The 11,029-nt window shown below is 40.3% G+C and overlaps 1 pseudogene; it reads right to left on the reverse strand.

The window, feature by feature from the left end:
* Nucleotides 1-2,342: 2,342 nt before the first annotated feature.
* LOC126075022 (ADP-ribosylation factor-like protein 2-binding protein) lies at nucleotides 2,343-2,801 on the reverse strand (annotated as a pseudogene).
* Nucleotides 2,802-11,029: the final 8,228 nt, after the last annotated feature.

Below are 11,029 nucleotides of genomic sequence, written 5' to 3' on the forward strand. Positions count from 1 at the left end.
CCCATTTATAACTTATAATTTACAATAAGTAATGGAATAAGGGAGGGAACTAAACAAATACATTTGATATATGTTCTTATTGGTACCTGCTGTCGTGTTGGTTCTGACGCATAGCAACCCTATGTACAAACGAATGAAACACTGCCCAGTCCTGCGCATCCCCACAATTGTTGTTATGCTTGAGCCCGTTGTTGCAGCCACTGTGTCTATCCATCTTCTTGAGGGTCTTCCTATTTTTCACTGGCCCTTTACATTACCAAGCAATAGATAGATAGATAGATGGATATATACAAACGTGTGTGTGTGTATACATATACGTACACACACACACAAGTATGAGAAAACAAGGAAGAAATACTAAAAAATATTATAGTCTTTGTTTCTACAACTAGTCATGTGTTTGTAGCTGGTATTTAGAAGTACCTTCTTCCACCACCATTCCGTATCTCTTTTGCCCTCAGCAAGTACCTCAGCTGACTGTGGTTCTTTGACTGGCACAGTGACCCAAACCTTCATTCCTGAAGGGTCTATGCCCTTAGTAGTCATGTTGGAATGTACTTTTCCATTCACATTAATCACAGGGGATGGTAGTATTAAGAGCTATCCTAAGGGATATCCTGTATTCCAGACATATTCTTTACCTCTGTTATGTAATATCAATCCATGTTTCCCTTGGTCATCAGGATCAATCACACCAGGCAATAGAGTAACTCCTTTCTTTGCCTGTTGATTCAGAAGCATGAGGAGCCTAAAGTGGCCAGATGGCATGCTCAACTTCCAGCTCAATGGAATCAGTATTGTGTTTCTAGGTGGGAGGATTTCTCCCTTTGGAAGTAAGCCATCTAGACCCACGGAGCAAAAGGTCATGGAGACAGAAAGCAAAAATTTTGTGAGAGGATCACTAGGGGTAATAGTGAGTGGTGACACTCCTATTTCCAGCCATTGGTTCCTGGACTCATGAATCCAAGCTACAGGAGAAACACCACCACATATTGGACACTGGATTAGAGCATATACATCCTCTTGGAGAACATTGCCCCAGTCCTCAAAGATATTGCCACCTATCTGGTGCCATAATTGTATCTTTTTTTTTTTTTAACAGATTTTTATTTAAAAAAATCAAAGGTACATGCTGGGTATTAAACTACCATATTTTTCTTTCTAGAGATGGGATATACATGTTTTCTGGTCGGTAATGTTACAGCAAGAATTTAACTAAACCAGAGCCAGACATGACCTCTTACTCATGCTGAGCTAGGCCAGTACCACCATCTTGGTAGGAGAGATTTTGACAGGAAGAAGGAGTTGCAGAGTTACAGTTTTTCCCAAAGTCGACCCCACGCCAACAGACAACCTAACAAACAGAAATGACTTTACTCAAACTTGCACAAGCACAGTTAACATGCTATGTTAAAAGGATATATTTAGTCTACTTCCAGCACAGCATACACTCATTGGTGCCCAGGAAAATAGGAACACCAATGTACAAAGCATTTTTGACCTCATAGCACTAACAACTAAAAAGGACATAGCATATAATACTTTGATCTTTAAATGGGTAATCATGGACTCTCTAAGATTAGAAACTGAGTATTCATCTATAAAAATATGTTTCCAAAATAATGCTTAAAAGGAGCTTAGAAATAGTGGGACTACACCAGGACTAGCAGAAGAGAATGATAAAAGGACTACAAATACAAGACTGAGAAGTGATTTTCCCGTGAAGCTTTAGGTAAAGGACAACTCTCTCAGTTGAAAATCCTATGTCAAGACTACTTATGTTAATAGCAGCTTCAGAAATTTCAAGACAGGCAAAAAATTTGAATAACACCCTACATAAAAGCTTCCAAACAGTCAAAAACTCATAGAGTTGGGCCACTGAGGCTGAAGAACTGAAAATTGACCCAAGTGAGAGACCTGTGTGTGCACAGATTCCTGCAAAGCTGGCTGGGACAAAGAGGGTTTATGATGGTGTGTTTCTCTACACTGTTGACACACCAATTGTTGTGTCAACAGCTGTGTCAAATGTGAGGAGAGGGGCCCCCCAGGTGGGATACTGGACATGGTCTTGATCCAGAGGAATCTGACTCAGAATACTTGAGATGTGTCTACTCTGGAAGGAGTATTAGCATTACTGAATACATGAAGGTGTTTCAGGAGAAAGGTCCCAGGAGGGTCAAATAATGTTCTTGTTGACCCATCAATACTTAACATTAATGAAGAGTGGCAGAAGACAGCAAGAGAGTCAGTCTTTCCAAGATAAATTCTCCTGTCATCATTACCCTCTCCCAGTCTATTGGGGTGGTGATATCCACCAGGATCCCATAGCCTGGAAGTACAAACTAGTGCTGCAGGTTGTTCTGGGAAGCTGGCCTAGAAGATGATTTGAACAACAAAGTCACCACTAAACCACTGCTTAAGTCTAGTTCCAGGGCTTCTTACTCCAGAAACGTTTCTTTAAAAGCCGGAAAATCCATAAATGTGAGCAGTATGTCGAATATGTCACCAGCCACTTCATCTTTATGGTGCTGTAATGCTGTTGTGAAAGTCACCGTGTTAAATTCAGGGAACTGCTCCAGCAGTTCTTCTTTGATATACTTTTCTACTGAAGAAGTATATTTCTTAAAAATAGGCAGGTAGGTGAGTTTATTCTCTTCTGTGTCTTCAAACTCCTGGTAGCACTTGTCCATGAAATTTCTCTGCAGTAACTTGAGCTCGTCATCCATGATAATGTCCTCTAAATATCCAAACACAGCATCATGTCATGCATCAGAGGCAGAAGAAATGGACAGTGCAAAGCTCTCTTCACTCTAAGACATCCATCACTGCAGCTGCATCCACTGCCTCAGGCTAGCCGGCCTGTCCGTCTCCTACCCAACCTGCGTCCGGTCCCAGCCTCCACTCCACTTCACACTGCTCTAACTGGCATCAAGGGTACACTGGCCAACCTAGAGAAGACCTCACCACCGAGGCTGCAGACTACTTGAGCTGTGGCCACACGCCGGCAGAGCCTTCATGCCTGGCCAGGCCACTCTGTGTGTGCCTCCTCATAATTGTGTCTTTAGAAGACCACTACATTGAGCTATCAAGCCCCTGATTCGGGATGATAGGGAACACAGTAAGGCCAGTGAATTCCATAAAGCAAGGACCAATTGCTGAACTTCATTTGCTGTGAAGTGAGTTCTTGAGTCAAAGCTATGCTGTGTACGAATGATGATGGCGGATAAGGCATTCCGTTAGTCCACAGTTGGTAATTTTGGCAGATGCAATGTGTTCAGGGAAGGCAAATCCGTATCCAGAGTAAATGTCTATTCCAGTAAGAACTAAACACTGCCCTTTCTATGATAGAAGACTTCCAATGTAATCAACCTGCCACCAGGTTGCTGGCTGATTGCTTTTAGCAATAGTGCCATTTGGGGACTCAGTGTTGGTCTCTGCTGCTGGCAAATTGGGCACTCAGAAGTGACTGTAGCCAGGTTGGCCTTGGTGAGAGCAAGTCCATGTTACCGAGCCCATACAAAACCTCCATCACTTCAATCATGGCCACTTCTTTCATGAGCCCATTGGGCAATGACAGCAGCAGCTGGAGAAAGAGGCTGACTGGTACCCACAGAATTTGTCATATTATACACTTGGTTGATAAAATCCTCCTCTGCCAGGGCCAACCTTTGGTGAGTGTAATGTATTGAATTATGTCCTCCAAAAATGTGTGTCAACTTGGGTAGTCCATGATTCCCAGTATTGTGTGCACATCCCCATTTCATCATCTGATGTGATTTTCCTATGGTGTTGAAAAACCAACCTCTATCATGTTAATGAAGTAGGATTAGAGACAGGTATGTTAATGAGACAGGACCCAGCCACAAGCTTAAATTGTATCTTGAGTCAATCTCTTTTGAGATATAAAAGAGAGAAGCAAGCAGAGAGACAAGGGAATCTTATGTCACCAAAAATGGAGAACAAAGAAGAGAGCCAGGAGAATTGCGTGTCCTTTGGACTCAGGGTCCCTGAGTTGAGAAGCTCCTAGACTAGGTGAAGATTGATGACAAGAAACTTCCTCCAGAGCCAACAGAGAGAGAAAGGCTTCCCCTGGAGCTAGCACCCTGAATTTAGACTTTCTATTCTCCTAGACTGTGAGAAAATAAATTTCTGTTTTTTAAAGCCATCCCCTTGTGGTAGATATTTCTGTTATAGCAGCACTAGACAACTAGGACAGTGAATGTTCACATAAGGCACAAACATCTTCACTTCTTTGTCCCATTCAGAGAGGTCTCTCCACATGGCTTTTCCCCACAGCTCCTTGTCACCAATTTCCCAATTATGTTCCTCCCAAATCCCTGACAATCCAGCCAAACCATTGGCTGCAGCCCAGGAATCAGTATACAATTGCACATCTGGCCATCTGTCCTTCCAAGCAAAATGAAAGCCAAGTACACTGTCAGAAGTTCTGCCCACTGGGGTGATTTCCCTTCACCACCGTCCTTCAGGGATGCCCAGAAAGGGGCTGCAGTGCTGCCAGTCTCCACTTTCGAGTGGTACCTGCATATCTTGCAGAACCATTTATAAACTAGGCACAAGAATTCTCTTCCTCAGTCAACTAATCATAAGGAACTTCTCGTGAGGCCTTAGGTGAAGAGAGGGAGAAGGAAGGTACTGTGACAGGGCTGGGGATGATGTGGATTTTGGCCACTTCCGCATGTCACATATTTGTGCTTTCAGATACCCCTTGAGCCTAATCTCGTATATATCACTTTATTTAATGATGGAATGCTGAGGTCCACATTCGCCTTTATCACTCTATGGGTCAGACAACATTCAGTTCATGATGGGCAGTTCAGGCTGTGCGATGGTTAGGGTTATGTGTCAACTTGGCTGGTCCGTGATTCTCAGTGATTCTGCAGATATGATGTAATCATCATTCATAATGTTGTGAGCAGACAATGATTTGGAAGGGGAGTTTTGAGAGGGGTGCCTGCATCCAATATACATAAATCTTTTGGCAAAACTCACCCTCTCTGGATCCTACATTGAACTCGTCATTCTCTGACCTCCAGCTCTTGGTACTTGAGGCAGCAGCAAACCATCTGACCTGCAGATTTTGGGTTTATCAACCCTTACAGCATTCTGAGAATCCTTCAACCTGTCACTGACCCATGGATTTGGGACTCGCTAGTCTTCACAACTGTGTGAGCCATTTCCTTGAAATAATTCTCTCCGTATATATAATTCTCTCTTTGCTTGTTTTGCTCCTCCACAGAATCAAACCTAAGACAGGCCACATGGTGACCTGATGGTCCATAGCTAAAAGTTCTGGCTCTACTATGGCTCAGAACAAGACAAAAGTTATTTCTCAAAAGGAGAGTAGTTATCTGCAGAAGATGGGAGAACTTTGCTTCAAAATTAGTGATTCACTAATAGGGGACTGCTAAAGACTCCAAACATATCTATCTGCCACTGACACTTCAAGAACTATTGGATCAGCCAGATCATATGGTCCAGTTGGCAGACCTACTTGCCTGGCAGCCTAACCATGTGGCAGATCCTTCTGTTCTTCAGGGCCCCACTCAAAATTAGCAGCTTTTCAAGTCACTTGATAAATAGGCTGGAGAAGCACACCCAAATAAGGGATATGTTGCCTCCAAAATACAAAGAAACCCACCAGGCATTGTGCCTCCCTTTTAGTTGTATGTAACAACTTATTCTTCACTTGAGAAGGAGTACCTTGACTTGCCCCACAGCACTGGACCCCTAGAAATTTCACTGAGTTGGAAGGCACCTGAAATTTTGTCAGATTAATTTCCCACCATCTAGCATGCAAATATCTTACCACTAAGTCTAGAGTCATTGATACTTCTTCGCACTAGGCTAGTATAAATGGAATTTTTTCTTCTATTTTAGTTTCTACCTGGCATTTGTTAATATTTGGAAAATTCATTGATTTGTGTACCCAGCCATATGGTTGGTTATACTAATGATTTGCTTGGAAATTTCAAGATTGTGAATTATATAATCTAAAAGTAATTCAAATTTTTTTCTCTCTCAATAGGTTTTTGAATTCCACTTGACTTCAGAAGACATGAAACTCCTAGATGGCCTAAACTGCAATGTTTGCTATATTACTGCTGAATAGTAAGTTTTGTTCACTGAATAGTCAATATTGTTAGTAAAGATATTTGCTTCAATTAATTTTCAGCTGAGGAAAGTAGGAGGGCTGTTAAAATTTACATCAACACCAGAAAGATAGTGGCTGGTTTTAGGAAGGGATGAGACATCAGCTTACCCAAAACTCTCAGACTGGGTTCATCCCAAAGTTCCTTTCACTGAATCAGCAAAATGCTTTGAGGACAGCTTGAACATTCACCCATAATCTGCTCTCTTCACTCCATATGCTTTCCAGAGAAAATCAACATCACTGATGATTTTACCTCTTCCATGTAGGCCTCTGGTGGCATAATGGTTAAGAGCTATGGCTGCTAAGCAAAAGGTTGGCAGTTTGAATCTCAGGCACTCCTTGGAAAACCTGTGGGGCAGTTCTCTCTGTCCTGTAGGGTCTCTGTGAGTCAGAATCGACTCAGTGGCACCAGGTTTGGCTTTTTTTTTTTTTTTTTTTTTGTAGGCCTCTCATCTCTACAACAAACTACTTTACATATACTTTGGATATTAGAAATACCACTTATTGGAATGTATCCCAAACTGTTTTTTGTCATTGTGTTCCCCCAAACCTGCTCAGTTCCTCAAACCTGCTCAATCAAAGGCATCTCCAGCAACACTCTGGTCCAATTCAGAGATTTTCATCACCTCCACTAGACGTTGTAAATTTTAGGTCTTAATTGTTTTCAAATTTCTGCCCACCTTCTCATCCCGTGTTTGTTCAGGACCCAAATATTGCACTTACCTCCTGAAAGACTGGCCTTTGTATAAGAACTTTTTTTTGATTTTCTGAAATTTGGAGCTCTCAATGCAAAGAATGAAGAAGGTTTAGAGAAGAGAATTTAAAAACAAGAAAAGAGTATGGAGAAAAAACCTCAATGTTGGAGACCATTTTTAGCCAACAAAATTCTTTACTATTCCTTCATGCTCTAAATTAAAGGACTCTGAGAGAGGGCATTCATTCTAAATGAAGGAAGGCCAGCAAGTGTTTTCCTCTGCTGTAGGGATTTTTACTCATAATAGAAACAATGTGATCATGCATGTAAAGGGACTAGTACAATGACACAACATTAGTATTAAAAAATGGGTATGTATATTATTATCATTGGTAATATTTTTATTAGGATACTTAAAATTAGGAAAAAAACAGAAATTATGTAAAGAGAAAGAGAAATCGGGACACAATCAGTAATTCTAATCATTAATGAAATATTTTAACTATAAGCATTTTCTGTCACTTTATACTTTCTGTTGCTATTACACATGGAGGTCTCACTATGTAGGAAGCTCCTTGGAGGTAATACCATATGGTCTATATGTCATTGTATCCATTTCTGAATAATGCAATAGGTGACATGTGGTAGGAAATGAATGAATTAGTGAAGTGGTGTAAAATTGCTATCAACAATCTGTATCAGTCTAAAACATTCATTAATGTGAAGCATGACCCTGGACTTATCTTTTTTGAAAACAAGGCAGAATCACTTTCTGCTTTCACTGAGAATTAAAATGAAAACACACAGGACATCTCTTTGCTTTGTTGACAGATGTAGCAAAAAACCAAAGCTATGGCCATCCAGTCAATTCTGACTCATAGCAACCCTACAGGACAGAGTATAACTGCTGAGTAGAGTGTCCAAAGAGTACCTGGTGAATTAGAACTGCCAACCTTTTGGTTAGCAGCTGAACACTTGACCATTGTAAACCCATATTTCCATGTAGCTAAGTGAGGGCAATACATTTGTAGATTTCCATCTGTGTGCTAAGTTCTGAGTATGGGAATGTAATTTTAATAGTTGAATTATTATATTCTAAAAAATTTTACTATAAAGTCATGCTTATGAAAGTATGAAAGGTAGACTTTACAAGCAGCTGGGAAATAAAATATTTAATTTTCGTACTAATGCCAGCTTCTTAGAAACCTCTGATGTTATTGAAACAGTCTTTGAATCTACATTATACATTTTTATTTCTTATTCTAGTGCTACTGGCCACCCTAACTATCCTTTTTCTGAAGAGTATTAAAGAGGAGGTCATTGTTGTGACTCCTTCCAGGAGCTCCTGCATGTGGATAGGATGTAGGAAACATCTCAGATGCTGGTGATGAGAGATAGTACCTTCTGGTTGAATCCATGCTGCTCAGCAACTCACACTCAGAGTTGTGTCCATAGCTCAGCAATGAAAAGCACTGAATTCTTGTTTTTTTTTGGGGAAAAGGATTAAAAAAAAAAATTCTCCTAGAATTCTTATCAATTCTGGTCTCTTATTACTTATATACTTTATTATCTTGTCTCTTTCAGGCCAAAAACCCTGATTGGCCTAGAAGTTTGGAGGCAGTGGAAGAAAGTTAAAAACTATTTTATAGACATTCCTAAGATGGTACTGAGGGAGGAATTTTCAGCTTTTCTAGAAACGTAGTAATGGGCAGGTATACATTCCAATACTTAAGTTTGTAACTGTTGCTTTTTCTCATGGCCACATTTGTCTGTCATGTCACCTGAGCTTTCAAAAGCCATTGGATATTGTTTTAGTCAATTAATTAAAACCTGTCTTAGTCGCTACCCTGGAAAGATCAGGATGCACGAGTCGAGGTCTAATTAAAGCAGAAAAGAGAAGAAGAAGATGTAAGACTTAAGAGGCTACCCTGTCAGAAAATTCAGAACTGATCACAAAATAGCCCCAAATATTTAGGATTCACTCTTTATGTACCTGTGTTCACTATTCAGTCTCTTTCCTTTGTGCAGGGCTGTCACTCTTAGCTCTCCTATCTGCATTACCCTCCTTCATGAGCCTCCATTTCTGTCCCACAGTGGAAAGCTCAATCAAGTCAATTCAGTTTTAACCAACCCAATGAATTAATTGAGTCACTTCAGGCTTAAAATCACTCATGTTCAAGAAATTTCTCCACCTATAAAATTTGTGCAGAGGCAACTACATGCTCCTTCACTTCTTCCCATGCTTTTCTCTTTTTTTGGCCATGTGTCCCTGGGCAGGCCACCAGCTCCATTTTTTTTTTTTCCCCTCAAAAGTAATTCTGTTTCACCTCAGGACCCACAGAAACTTTCGCATCTTTTTCCAACTTTTTATTTTGAAATATTTTAAATTTATCAGAACTTTGAAAGCAGACTGATATGAATGCCCGTATACTCTTTGCTTTGATTCACCCTTGTAAATATGTCGCTATATTTTTATCTCCATATACTTCCTAATAAACCACCTGAAAATAAGTTACAAAATCACACTTTGCCCCTACATGCTTCAGCATGAACCTCTCTAGATCAAGGACATAACTGCAATACCATTATCACACTTGAGGATACTATAGTATTAAAAAAAAAAAAAAAAAACTAGGCTATAATCCTCTTGTCAATGTCTTCAGTTGCTGCAAAAATGTCTGTCTTAGTTTGAGTTCTCCCAGAAGCACACTCTGAGATGAGAATTCACATGTAGTTTATTCAAGAGGTAATATCAGAAAAGGGTTGAGGAAGTAAGACAGAAAGAGGAAGGAAAGTCATAAAGACAGCATTATCAGAGAAGATACCACTCAGACAACTAATATAATCCCACTGGGGAATTCTAGGAAACTTCATAGAACATGCGTCTCCTCAATCTGATGTCTGTTCTCTTCAAGGCTGATGTATATATAGATGACTAAGTGTTCCTCAATAAAGTAAAATTAGATTTGTTCTTAGAGAAAATTTCACCCCAATTCTTTTTAAACAATTAGCTATGAATCTTTGTTTGTAGTATGAGGGTAAATCATCACTGTAATCCATGACTTATTATTCTCCCTAATGAAAACTTGTTATTAGGTGCCTGTTTTTAGTTATCTAGTGTTGCTATCTAAAAACTAAAAATAGGCACCTAACAACAAGTTTTCATTAGGGAGAATAATGAGTCCTGGATTACAGTGATGATCTTTTTAGTTAAATTTTTTTTTTTTTTTTAGTGCTGCTATGGAAACCCTGGTGGCGGAGTGGTTAAGTGCTATGGCTGATAATCAAAAGGTCGGCAGTTTGAATCCACCAGGTGCTCCTTGGGAACTCTACGGGGCAGCTCTACCCTGTCCTATAGGGTAGCTATGAGTCGGAATCGACTTGAAGGCAGTGGGTTTGGTTTTGGTTTAGTGCTACTATACAAGAAATACCATGAGTGAATGGCTTTAACAAACACAAATTTATTCTCTCACAATTTAAGAGATTAGAAGTCCAAATTCAGAGTGCCAGCTCCAGTGGAAGGCTTTCAGTCTCTATCAGCTCCGGTAGAAAGTCCTTGTCATCAATCTTTCCTTAGTCTAGGAGCTTCTCAGAACAGAGATCCCAGGTCCAAAGGATATGCCCCTCTCCTGGTTCTTCATTCTTGGTGGCATGAGGCGCTCCTTCTCTCTGCTAGCTTCTTTCTATTGTATCTCAAAAGAGATTGACTCAAGACACAACCTAATCCTGTAGATTGAGTCCTGCCTCATTAACATAACTGCCTCTAACCCTGCTTCATTAACATCATACAGGCAGGATTTATAATACAAAGGATAATCACATCAGATGGCAAAATGGTGAACAATCACACAGTACTGGGAATCATGGCCTAGGCAAATTGACACGCATTTTGGGGGGACATAATTCAATCCATAACAGTGCCATCAAGTCGGCTCTGAATCACAGAGACCTATAGATAACAGAAGGAAATGTGGCATAGCCCTGTGACATCTTTATGATTGTTGCTATGTTTGTGTCCATTGCTTTGGCTATTGTGTCAATCCATCTCACTGAGGATTCTCTCCTTTTCGCTGACATGCTACCAAACTTGATGTCCTTTTCTACTGATTGGTCTATCTTGATGACATGTTTACAGTAAGTGAGCCAAAGTCTCACCATCCTTG

This window comes from Elephas maximus, chromosome 4 (assembly GCF_024166365.1).
Source record: "Elephas maximus indicus isolate mEleMax1 chromosome 4, mEleMax1 primary haplotype, whole genome shotgun sequence".
Classification (NCBI taxonomy): Eukaryota; Metazoa; Chordata; class Mammalia; order Proboscidea; family Elephantidae; genus Elephas; species Elephas maximus.